General features: G+C 58.1%; 1 protein-coding gene across 1 annotated transcript in view; it reads left to right on the top strand.

Annotated features, from left to right (window-relative positions):
• The first annotated feature begins 1287 nt into the window (after window positions 1-1287).
• Window positions 1288-10898, top strand: part of PLXNA1 (plexin A1) — a 113057-nt gene continuing 103446 nt past the window's right edge. The window contains exon 1 of the mRNA XM_030283419.4: window positions 1288-1423. The gene's annotated coding sequence lies outside the window, so the exon portion shown is untranslated. The remainder of the gene's footprint in view (window positions 1424-10898) is intronic.

Below are 10898 nucleotides of genomic sequence, written 5' to 3'. Positions count from 1 at the left end.
TTTCCTCCCTACTCTCACTGGAGCCTCTGAAGGTCCATTTTCTTCTCTGTTCTGGTGCTTGAGACTCACCTGTGCCTTGTGCTCTCCTTTCATGTCCTCTCCCAAAGTGCCCTGTGCTGCTCTCCACAGCTTTGGAATTGAGTTCCTCCTGTCAGAGAGGGCAAGGAGCTCCTTTGGGTTTGTGGACACACATCCCCTGGGGTCTTGCAGAGGACTTGTACATGTGTGCCTGCACAAGGTGAGCACACACCTTCCTTCACAGGTGGGGCAGCTCCCAGACTGCCACAGTGGGTAAAGGACAAAGCGTCCCTGTGCTGAGAGCTGGTGGGGCCAAAGTCTGGCTGGTTGCAGCCAGGAAAACCTGGCTGAACAAGGCACCTTGCACCGATTGCCCCTGTCCTGCAGCAAATGGTGGGGTCCCAGTGAACCAGAACCATTTACAGCTCCGTCTCCTAATGGGGGGTCTGGAAAGATCCACTCCTGCCATTGCCGTCTCAAAGGTCTCTTCTGAAATCTGTGGAGGTCTGGATGACAAACACTCTATTTATTCCTGCTGGTTTTTACAGAGGTCCCTTCTCTGGAGAGATGATGGAGCATTTCATTAGGGCCTAACCAAACAGGGCAGGGGCAGGGTGCCACGGGGGCACTGCTGTCTCTGGGAAGGGGCTCTGTGGCTGGCATGGTGAGAGGGAAAAGCAGGGGAAGGTTACAACAGTGGATAATATTGAACGTGTTTAGAAGAGACAAACAACCACTCAGACCTGCAACTAATACATTTTAATAGTTTTTATAATTTTTCTTCTCTTTCTTAATTTTAATTTTCGGCAGATTGGATGCGATGCCAGCGGGAAGATGCTGAACGGACATCCCTGGGGAAGGAAGCCCTGCGGTGGGGTGCAGGGGAGTGGCGGGGCGCTCCGGTGGGTGCGGGGGGCTCCTCGCCCCGCAGCCCCTCCGCTCGGTGACCGCTTTTAGCGGGGCCCGCCCCTCGCGGCATCGCCCCTTTAAGGCCGGGCGGGGGGGCGTGGCCTGGCGGGGAAGCCCCGCCCCCTCCCCGCCTCGGGCGCCCCCTGCAGGCGGCCCCCGGGCGCGCCCCCGCCTCCCCGGGCTCTCGGCGCGCGCCGCCGGTGCGGGGCGTGCGCGCGTGCGCGCGGCGGGGGCGCGCGCGGCGGGCGGCGTTCCGTCGGGGCCCCGCGCCCCGTCCCATTCATGCGGGGCAGCGGCGGCGGCGGGAGCCGGGCGGGCGCGGAGCCCCGGGCGGCGGCGGCGGCGGGGGGAGGCGGGCGCGGAGGAGGAGGAGGAGGAGGAGGGGACGGAGGAGAAGGAGGCAGCGGCGGCGGAGAAGGCGGCGGCGGCCCGGCGGGCGGCTTGGTGTGGAATGCAATTATGGCTGGCACGGCGGAGGCGAGCGGGGACCGGAGCCGTGAGTAACCCGGCTGCAACTTTCGGGCGCGGCGCGATGAGCCCGATCGGTCGGCTCGTTAAAAAGAATGCGGATTTGGCTTTATTGCTCCCCTAAAAAAAAATTTGGATTTATTGCCGCCGCGGAGACGGCGCGGGGCTGGCCCGGGCAGGGCACGGCGGCCCCGTCGGGGGGCGCGGAGGGGCCGCGGCGGCCGGGCCGGGCAGGGCTGGGCCGGGCAGGGCCGGCGCCGCGCTGCTGCCGGCGGGACCAGCCCGCATTGCGCCCCGCGGCTCCGGGAGCCGCCTCCCGCGGGGGCACGAAACCGCGCCGGGACCGAGCCTCTTTCTTTATCCGCCGCACGCCCCGCGTGGGTCTCGTAGCGGCGTGTGCCGGGGACCGGGCAGGGACGGGCTGAGGGCCGCCTCCCATCTCGGAGCCGCTCGGGCCGGGGCGCTCCCGCGGGGAGCCGGTGCCAGCGGAGCCTCCCTGCTCGGTGTAGCGGCGGGGCTTGGCCGCCTCCCTCCTCCCCTCCCTCCCCGCTGCACCCTCCCGCCCCGGCTCTCGGTGGCGTTCGCCGCCCCAGCCCCGCGGCCGCGCTGCCCACCCGGGTCCGGCACTGCTGGGGACGCGGACCGGGCTCAGCCCTTCCCGTGCTCGCCGCCTTGGATCCCGCATCTGCCCTGCCCTGCATGCCCGCATCGTGCTGCCCCACATCCTCGCTGTCATCGCTGTGTCCGCACTGCCCCGTATCCCCGCATTGTGCTATCCCATATCCATTCACATATTCTCGCTGCTTTGCATCCCCGCATCCCGCCGGGGCGCGGTGAGCGCCATCCGGGCTGGGCTCGTCCTGAAGCCACAGCGCCGCCGTTCCCTCCGCGCTCCCCGTTCCCCAGCCGCCGGCGGGGAGGTGCCGTGGGCGCCCTGCGGGATGGGATGGGATGGGATGGGGTAGGGTGAGATGGCTGCCGTCCCCCTCGTTATGATCGTTCCTATTGTGATCGCGCTGTAGTTTGGCAGCGCGGCGCCGGGCACCTCCGAGCGAGGCGTGGGAGGCTGCGGTACCTGTGCGCGGGGCTGCGCCGGTGCGCGCCTCCCGCCGCCGGTAGGAACGTGGAAGGCGGCGAATAAAGCCGGCTGCGCGCTCCGTGTCCCTTAGCCCCTTTCCATTCCTGCCCAGAGAACACACACGGCAGCTCCGGCGTGCGATCGGGGAGGGATTTGCAAAATCTCTGTGGCATGCTGAAATAAATCTCGGAATCCCGCAATCGCCTTCTCCTCCCTTGTCTTCCTGGGGGGAAATTCTTCCTTCTGCCTCTGGCCGAGCGCCGGGGTAGGGGGAGCCAGGGGAGGGGGGCTGGTGTGTAAACAGGGCTTAACATGAAGGTCACTGGTTAAAGAGGAGACGGATGGGAGAGAAAAGACAGGCATTAACCTCACTTGTTAGCTCCCCCCTGGCTTCTGCTTGGGGAGGACAAAACAAAAGCAGAACCTGCTAACGGGGGGGATGAATATTCATGGATCCTTCTCGTACGCTCCGGGACACGGAGGGGAGAAAAGTTGGGCAGATGAGCCGCCTCCCGAAGCTGCTTTTCCTCCAGCTTGCGAGAAAATCCTTTTTTGCTGAGCGGGAGCTGTGTCGGGGGGAATTATCAGTCTTTTGCTGGATTTCTTTTTTAAATTTTTTATTTTTTATTTTCTTTCGTGTGCGGCTGCAAGAATTAAAAAAAAAAAAAGGAAAAAAAAAAAGAGGAGCTGAGGCTATTGACTACATCAAAGGTTATCCATTTGAAAACACCATTTTCCTCTGAACAGCGGCTAATTGCTTCCTGAACAATCCCAGGGTCTTTTGTATATACTCAGTGGGCAAAATGAGTGACTCGATGTCTCTCTCTTAAGACACTGATGACCGAACAGGGCGGAAAGGTGGAGAAGCCAAGCAAAAGCAGTGGGGCAGATGCCTCTGGGAGGATGCATGGATAATTTCTTAAGTGGCTGCAAGGAGGGAAGGTTTTTTTCTTCTTCCCGCTCGCCGCCGAGTGATCTGCTGGTGCCAGCGGATGCCGGTGCCGGCAGCGGTGTGGCGACACGGGGCTGTAAGGAAGGCTGGTAAGGAAGTTTGGATTCAAAATACCCGATCGTGCGTGTGATCTGGTGCTCCCCATCCGCCTGTGGCTTTGGCTGCCGGTGCCGCTCCTCCGAGAGAGACAAGCCTGGATGCGCCCGCTGCTCTCGGGGGGCTGCGGGGAGGCAGCGCCGGGGGCTCTGGCTCCTGCTCCGCTGGGTGGCTGCGCTTTCTGCAGCTGCTGCCCTGAAGATTAAAGTTTTGGCGGCGTTGCTTTTGTTAGCGTGGTGATAGCGGCGTCGGGGAGAGTTTTCCCTTCCTGGCTTATTATTATTATTATTATTATTTTAATAGAAGCATCAAATTTGGAGCAGAGCGCAGGCATTCGTGCCACGCTCGGGCTGTGCACGGAGCTGCGGAGCAGAGCCCTTGTGCTCCGTCACACAAAGCGCTTTCCCCGAGCGAGAGATCATCAAACTCCTCTGAACTCCGCCGGAGATGGGGCCAGGGCCGTGCCGGCGGCTCCCGGGGAGATGTTTCAGCGGGGCTTCGTACAGCCGAAATGGGAAGGGCAATAAAGCGGCGCTGCTGCGTGCTGGCAGGGCTGTGCCTCCCCTCCTCCACGGCGGCGGCAGCGGGGCTGGCCCCTGCCCTGCTCCGTGCCCTGCTCTGTGTGCTCCGTGCCCTGCTCCGTGCCCTGCTCTGTGTGCTCCGTGCCCTGCTCCGTGCCCTGCTCTGTGTGCTCCATGCCCGGCTCCGTGCCCTGCTCCCTGCCCTGCTCCGTGCCCGGCTCCCTGCCCTGCCCTGTGCCCGGCTCCATGCCCGCCTCCGTGCCCGGCTCCCTGCCCTGCTCCCTGCCCGGCTCTGTGCCCTACTCCCTGCCCTGCTCCGTGCCCTGCTCCGTGTGCTCCGTGCCCGGCTCCCTGCCCGGCTCCCTGCCCGGCTTCCTGCCCTGCTCCGTGCCCTGCTCCCTGCCCTGCTCTGTGTGCTCCGTGCCCTGCTCCCTGCCCTGCGCCGTGCCCTGCTCCGTGCCCTGCTCCGTGCCAGTGCCGTGCCGGGCCGGTTACTGCCGCGGCTTCGCTGCGTTTGACTTCTGCCGAACAAAGCGAAGCATCTGGCCCTGGGGTCGGGCTGAACGAAGGAAGCTCGGATGTGTTTATTCTCCAGGCTGAGTGCGGGTCAGGGCCTTTGTTGCTGCCTGCCTTGCTGCTGGCTGCAGCGCTTGCGGACCCAGCCCTGAGCTGGCAATTTCCGAGTGGCAGAGACCGGTGCTGCCGGCACCGGCTGCTGCAAACTGGGGCAGCATTGCCCGTGTCCGGCTTCTGCCGGGTCCCGCTGGGCTTTGTTGTAATTGCCTTTCTGTTTAGGCTGTTCTGGTGCCTTGGTCATTCCTGTCTTCAGTGAATCAGTCGTGGTTTTTGGCACCTCTGGCTCAATGGAAAGGGAGCCTCGAAAGAGCCAGGACAGCAGAGGTGCTGCCATGTCTCTGTGGAGTGACAGGAGGGTGGGCATGGGTGGCCCCAATGCCCATAATGCCATCCTCACTGCCTGCAAGCTGGAATTTTTCATTGATCTGAACTGGTGGAATGCATGTATGGAGAGAACTTAGATTGTTGTTGTCTCTGATCCATAAATGTCTCCTTCAAGTTTGTGTGCTATGTGGAAAAAACTAGTGATTAGAGGGTTCCTGGCCAGGGTTTGACCAGTGAATGGCTTGCTGATGTACCATGTGTGTGGAGGAAGGCCCAAAGGCTGGGAATTATGAGTGATGTGGAGCTTGGTTCAGCATGTACCATGACTCCTTAACTTTCCTGAGTTTGGATTGGGCCCCTTTTCCCAGCAAGGTGCTGGGTGCCGTGGCTTCATGCAAAATGAGGAGCAAGTGTTTGCCACCGTCCACTGGTGAGGTGACTGGTTTGGCTTTAGGCTGGAGACAACCAGCTTCTTCTCTGGCTGTAGCTGGGAAGTGTTCCATGCAATGCCCTGGGGAGCATCCTGCTCCAGATATGTGGTGCTTGGTGAGAACATTTGTCCTCTGACACTGTCCCTGACCCACAGCCTCATCCATGCCCCTCTCAGTCTTCCCCAGGATGCAGCATGGAAGCTGCTTAGATACCCCAACGTGGTCTGTCTGCTACGCTTGGAAGTCACATTTGAGCCAACATCTTGTGGAGGAGAAAAGGTGCAGACAATAAATAAGTTTTGACGGTTTCAGTGCCAGGCATGGGCCGTCCTGGCTCTTCTGCCCTGCACTTGGCATGTGGTGTAGCCAAGCCCACACCTTCCCGTGGGTTTGTCAGAGCGTGGCCAGACACAGGAAGATGTCCTTGTTTGCCTTGCTTCCCTAAGCACCCTGCTGTTGCCTCCAGCCCTTGTTCCAGGTGGAAGCCACCATTTAAAAACCTGAATGAAAAACATTTCAAAGTTTATTTTCCCTTTAGCCAAGGCTTGGCACACCTTGTCTTTGTTGCTGGTGTGCCGAGATGTTTGAGTCTGGAAGAAAACTCCACATCCAGATCATCAGGCTCACACTCCACAAACACTTTTGCTCCTTTCTTCTCTGAAGTTGCCTTGCATGGTGCAAGATGGACTGTTTTGGGTGATTCCTCTGTCCCCATGGTGTCTCAGTGTAATGAAAGCCAAATTCACCCCTGCCCTGTGCCAAGCTGTGCTGGTCTGTGCCTGGGGCCGGAGACCCTCGTGAGTTGCCTGAAGAACAGAGGAGATTTTTTATTCCTGGGGTCAACTCAGGGCCTGGTGTGAGCCAGGGTGCGATATCCTCTTTGCTCCTTGAGCTGAGATTGTGAGGGATTTTGCTAGAGAAAGTGCCCGAGGTGAGAAGATGCCAGGGGTGCCAGAGACAGGCTGCATGGCTCTGGGGGACATGCTGTGCAGGGACCATCTCTTCCTCATCTCTCCTCCTCCCTGCCAGCAGCCTGCAGATCAGCCCTGGGGCTCGCTGCCCACCTCCTCATCCTGAGCATCCCGCAATCTGCCAGCCAAATTGGCACGGAGACCCGGGAGTGCTGATAATCCAATTTGGGCAGTTTAGCTGCACTTTGCTCTCCGTGCTGCTGGCCGGAGCTCGGGAGCTTTAATCCAGCTAATGACCCCAGCTTGAGCAACCAGGACCATTCTCTTGATTCAGTTTTCCCTTCTGTCGGCGATGGTGAAGGGCTGAGGCTGCTTCTGAGTCCTGTCCGTGGTATCAGAGACAGTTTCCAGGTATAGGTATGTGTAGGGACTGGAGGGTGAGGGTAGCATGAAGGGACACAGCAATCCTTGCTTTCTCTTAGTGAGATTTCTCCTTCCTTCGTCCCGTTATTTTTTTCTTTTCTCCTTCTTTTTCTGGTAAAGATAAGCCCTTCTTCCGGAGTTATTTTGCAGCATAGTATTATTTTCAGGAAGGCAAAGCCAAGAAAAATAGAAGTGTCTCTCTTCCTTGGGTTGCCTACTGTTTAATGTACAAAATACAGGGGTGGTAATTGCATTAAAACATGTATAATTATACTGGAGGGAGGAAAAAAAATTCCTGCTAATTGCACATGTGTTTTGAACTGATAAATGTTGAGTGACTCTTCATGTTTTCTTGGGAGTTTGGAGGAGCAGAGATGCAGTCTGGCATGTGAGGGGTTGGGAGTGGGGGTAGTTTCCCAAAATTATTGGGAAGCTTGGATGATCTGAGCCCCTCTGGGGTAGTGTCAGTTTTGGGGAGCCGATCCTTTGCGGATCCGTTTCCCCATCCAGGCAAGTCTTGGTGTCATTGTAGGAGCCCTGTGGGTTCCTTTACTTTATGTGATTAGTTAAACAACTGTTTGTGTGTCAAAATATTCAGGCTCTCTCACAGAAGTAAATTCCTGGCAAGAGAAGACGCAAATTCCTGTACTAGGGGGAGAAATTTCCTGTGTATGCAGCCCCACGTCCACGGGCTGTTCCTCCACTTTTACCAGGGTGTTGGCATGAGCGGGTTCTGCTGGGGGGCAGGGAGGAGGAGGGATGGTCACACTCCTTTCGAGTGGCACAATGTGAAAACCACATTTCCTTCTGCGAATGCCGGCCTGTGGAGCTGCCGATAACATCGCAGGTAATTGTAATGGCAATAAGTTGTTTGCTTAGTGCATGCGGCCGGGCTTTGTGTACGGGCGTTGCTTCGCTCTTCCTGTGCAGACTGTTAGTTTCAACAGGGGAAGAGGAAAACCCAAAAATATTTTAGGAGGAGATTAAAAATAATCTCGGAGCTTGGCTGGTGGGCAGGATGTTTCGCAGGATCGTGTTCCCTGCTGGTCCGTGTCCAGCTTTGTGGTCCTCGGAAGGCTTTGCTGGATAGTGTTAAGTGCTGTATTGTCATTTTGGCCAGCCTGAGGGTTCGCTGTGGGGCTCTGGGAGCTGGAGTGCGCTGGGAGTCTGACTGGGATTTGACTTTTGCACTGGGTAGATCTGGCTGCCCTGCGGCAGAGCGGTGTCAGAGCCGGGGTGTGAGCCCCAGCTTCCAGCTGCCCTCTGTAAAACATTTGTATCTGTTCCCCAGCATCGCATTCCCTCCACCCCCATCTGCTTCTCCATGGTTTTTATTCCTACAAGTGTTGGCATGCTGGCAGGGTCCCTGCCTGCCCGCTGCTGCTTATCTCCGTGTCCGGCTCCTGGATGGCTGCTTCCTTTCTGGAGTCAGGGGGGCTCTCCCCTCTGCGGCGGGACAGACTCGGCCCGATGAGCCCTGCTGAAGTCAAGAACCTGTTTTTCAGGCTGATGTCATCGGGAAGAAATGGGGGAGGAGGAAGGCAGGAAAGCAGCGCCGTTTCCGAAGGAGAGCCGCTGCCGAGCCCCGTGACGCTGACAGCAGCCCCGGCTTCCACGGCTCCCACTGCTATTCCTTAGCAGCACGGCCGAGGTGCCCGTGGGGCTGCTGGCACACGGGGGGCTGCTGGCACACGGGGGGCTGCTGGCACACGGGGGACTGCTGGCACACGCGGGAGAGGTCCTGCCGGCGTGGGGGAGAGCTGGGAGGGAGGGATGCGAGGGGGCCGGGGCAGTGTGTCAGCTCCCAACACAGCAGGATCTCTTGGCCCACTGGCAGTGCCTTGTATGGCTCCCTGGCTTTCTGTGGGGGTGGTGGCACTCGCTGGAGCTGCCATCCAGCTGCCTTCATTAGCAGAAAGTGGGTTTTTGGCAGAGGTGCTTGGACAGCTCTCCCGGCACAGGCGAGCGGCCGCCTCCTCTCGGTTTTGCACTGCAGGAGCTGGTCCATGATGTGATGCCTGTTGGAATCTCAGCTCCTCGTGCATGGCGTCCGGCCATAGTAGCAAGGTGATGCCTGTGTCTAACCTGTGTCTAACGTGGCTTGGGGCTGCAGCTGGGATCTGCAGGAAGAGGAGAAGCCTTGCTCTGCTCTCCCTCCCAGCCAGCAGCTCCTGGCTGCACCGACACTTTGAAGTGTGTTCTGCCCGGGTCGGGTAGGTGAGACCCCCCTTGCAGTGGGAAAGTGGGGTGGGGTGTGCTGTGTTGGCACTGTGACACCTCCTTGTTAATATCAGATGCTCTTTGCCCATGGTGCTGTGAATGAAGCTTCTTTTGGACTCTCAGAACAGTTTTCCCTGTGGTGGTGTTGCTGTGGGGGGACTTTTGGGCTTTTCCTCTTCCTGTCTCTGCCTGTAGCGTTGCCAGGTGAGGCTCTGCTCTCTCTCTGGATGTCTCACTTCTCCTGGGTCAGCTTCACTTTGGGAAAATAAAACATAGGGCTATGCTGAGCTGGAAACTCCGCAGGGGAAGCAGAGCCAGGACCTGAGCCATTTCCAGCTGTGGTTCTTGGGGCAGCAAAACTGAAACAGCAGAGGGGGAAGGACGGGAGGTTGACAGGGGAAGGAGAAGCAACATGGCTTGGAAAAGCTCATTTGGAGAAGTTTTGTGGTTGTTTTAATCACAACTAATGTGATGGCCATCGTGCTTGTCTCGCCACAGGGCAGCACAAGTGCTGGTGTCAGCAAGAGGCCAGGCAGAAGCCTGGGAACGTCAGCTTAGCTGGGATTAAACCAACCCCAGAATGACCTCCCTTTGCTGGAGTTGAGGGATCCAGCAACCAGGAATCCTCCTGTGGCAGCACTCCATTGCAAAGAGGAAGCTCTCCAGATTCCCTCTGGGATTTGGGGGAAGCGCTTGTGACAGAGAGGTAAAAATGCAGCTTGGAGAGCTGGGCTGGAAGAGGGGCATTGATTTGGGGAGGGTAACATCTTGGCTTTGGTTTGTGGCTGCTCTGGCCCAGTGAGGGATGTGGAGCAGCAGACTGGGGAGTGAGGAGTGATGCGTTATTCCCCAGGGAGCGAGATCAGACAAGGGAACGATGCTGATGGCCAGAGGATCTCTCGTTTGACTTCTCTGCTTCTGGGTCTCTGCAGGTCCAGCTGGACCAAGGTGACCTCTGCCAGCAGGGCTGTTTTTTGGGACATTTATGTGGGGCAGTGGACTGATGGGTTGTGAGAATCAGAGTCTGGGAGTGTGCGGGCCAAAGCCAAAGGGGGAGGTGGCCTTCAGGGAATTTGGTCTGTACTTCTTTGCTTTTAAGATGGGGGCAAGATGTTATTAATTGGTCCTGATTGAGGTGACAAAATTCACATCAATCTGGTGTTTGAAGCCTTGAGTTGACCTGGGTGTTGATAGTAGGAAGCCACAGTCCCATGGCTGGTGTCCTGGTGCCTTGGGTTGGGGTCTGTGGATGATGAGAGGCACAGAGGGGTTGGAGGTGTTGTGCTCTGTGTATGTTCTGCTCGGTGAACAAACTTCCTGAAGTAGGATGGGAAGCAGCAGGCTGTGTCCCGTGTGGATGATTACCCACGGGCTGTGCTTTGGTCTCCATCCCAGTCATGAGTCAATCCAGGTCTGTGTATTCTCTCGGCTGCAGGGAGCACAAGGAAGGGTGGGGTGCACTTTCCCCCTGGAAAGCCCAAATCCAGCATGTGGGCTGCAAACAGAAAGCCCCTCAGCAGCCCTTGCAGGGTCCCTGTATGGACTGTGATGCCCAGCTGAGCTGTGGGAATAAGGCAAAGGACAGCCACCGACTCCCTGCTGGTGTCGCTGGATGGAGCTGGGAAGGTCTCAGTCCATGCCTGGTTTCCTGGAAGGATCTGCTGAGGCTGTCCTCATGTGCTCCTTGCCTCGGGCCGCTGTGGTTGTGGGGAGCCTGGGTTTCCATGTCGGAAATGCTTGTGAGCCCTTCCAAAAGGGCTGCAGCCTGCAGTCTCTTGGTGGTGAGTGCATGTAGTGGCTCCAGAGCTGTTCTGGAGTTCAAGCTGTTCTTGGCATGACATGACTTCTTGCAGAGGACCAGAGAAGGGGAATTGTGCACTTGAGAAATGCTATTTAATTTCCTCACTGTGTGTTCTTTTATGCTCCTTTTTGCTGAGGGTCAAGCTTCATGAGCCTTTGGGCAGTAGATGG

This window comes from Taeniopygia guttata, chromosome 12, assembly GCF_048771995.1.
Source record: "Taeniopygia guttata chromosome 12, bTaeGut7.mat, whole genome shotgun sequence".
Lineage (NCBI taxonomy): Eukaryota > Metazoa > Chordata > Aves > Passeriformes > Estrildidae > Taeniopygia > Taeniopygia guttata.
Note: the sequence above shows the minus strand (reverse complement) of the source record. Positions and strands in the feature narration are given on the sequence as shown.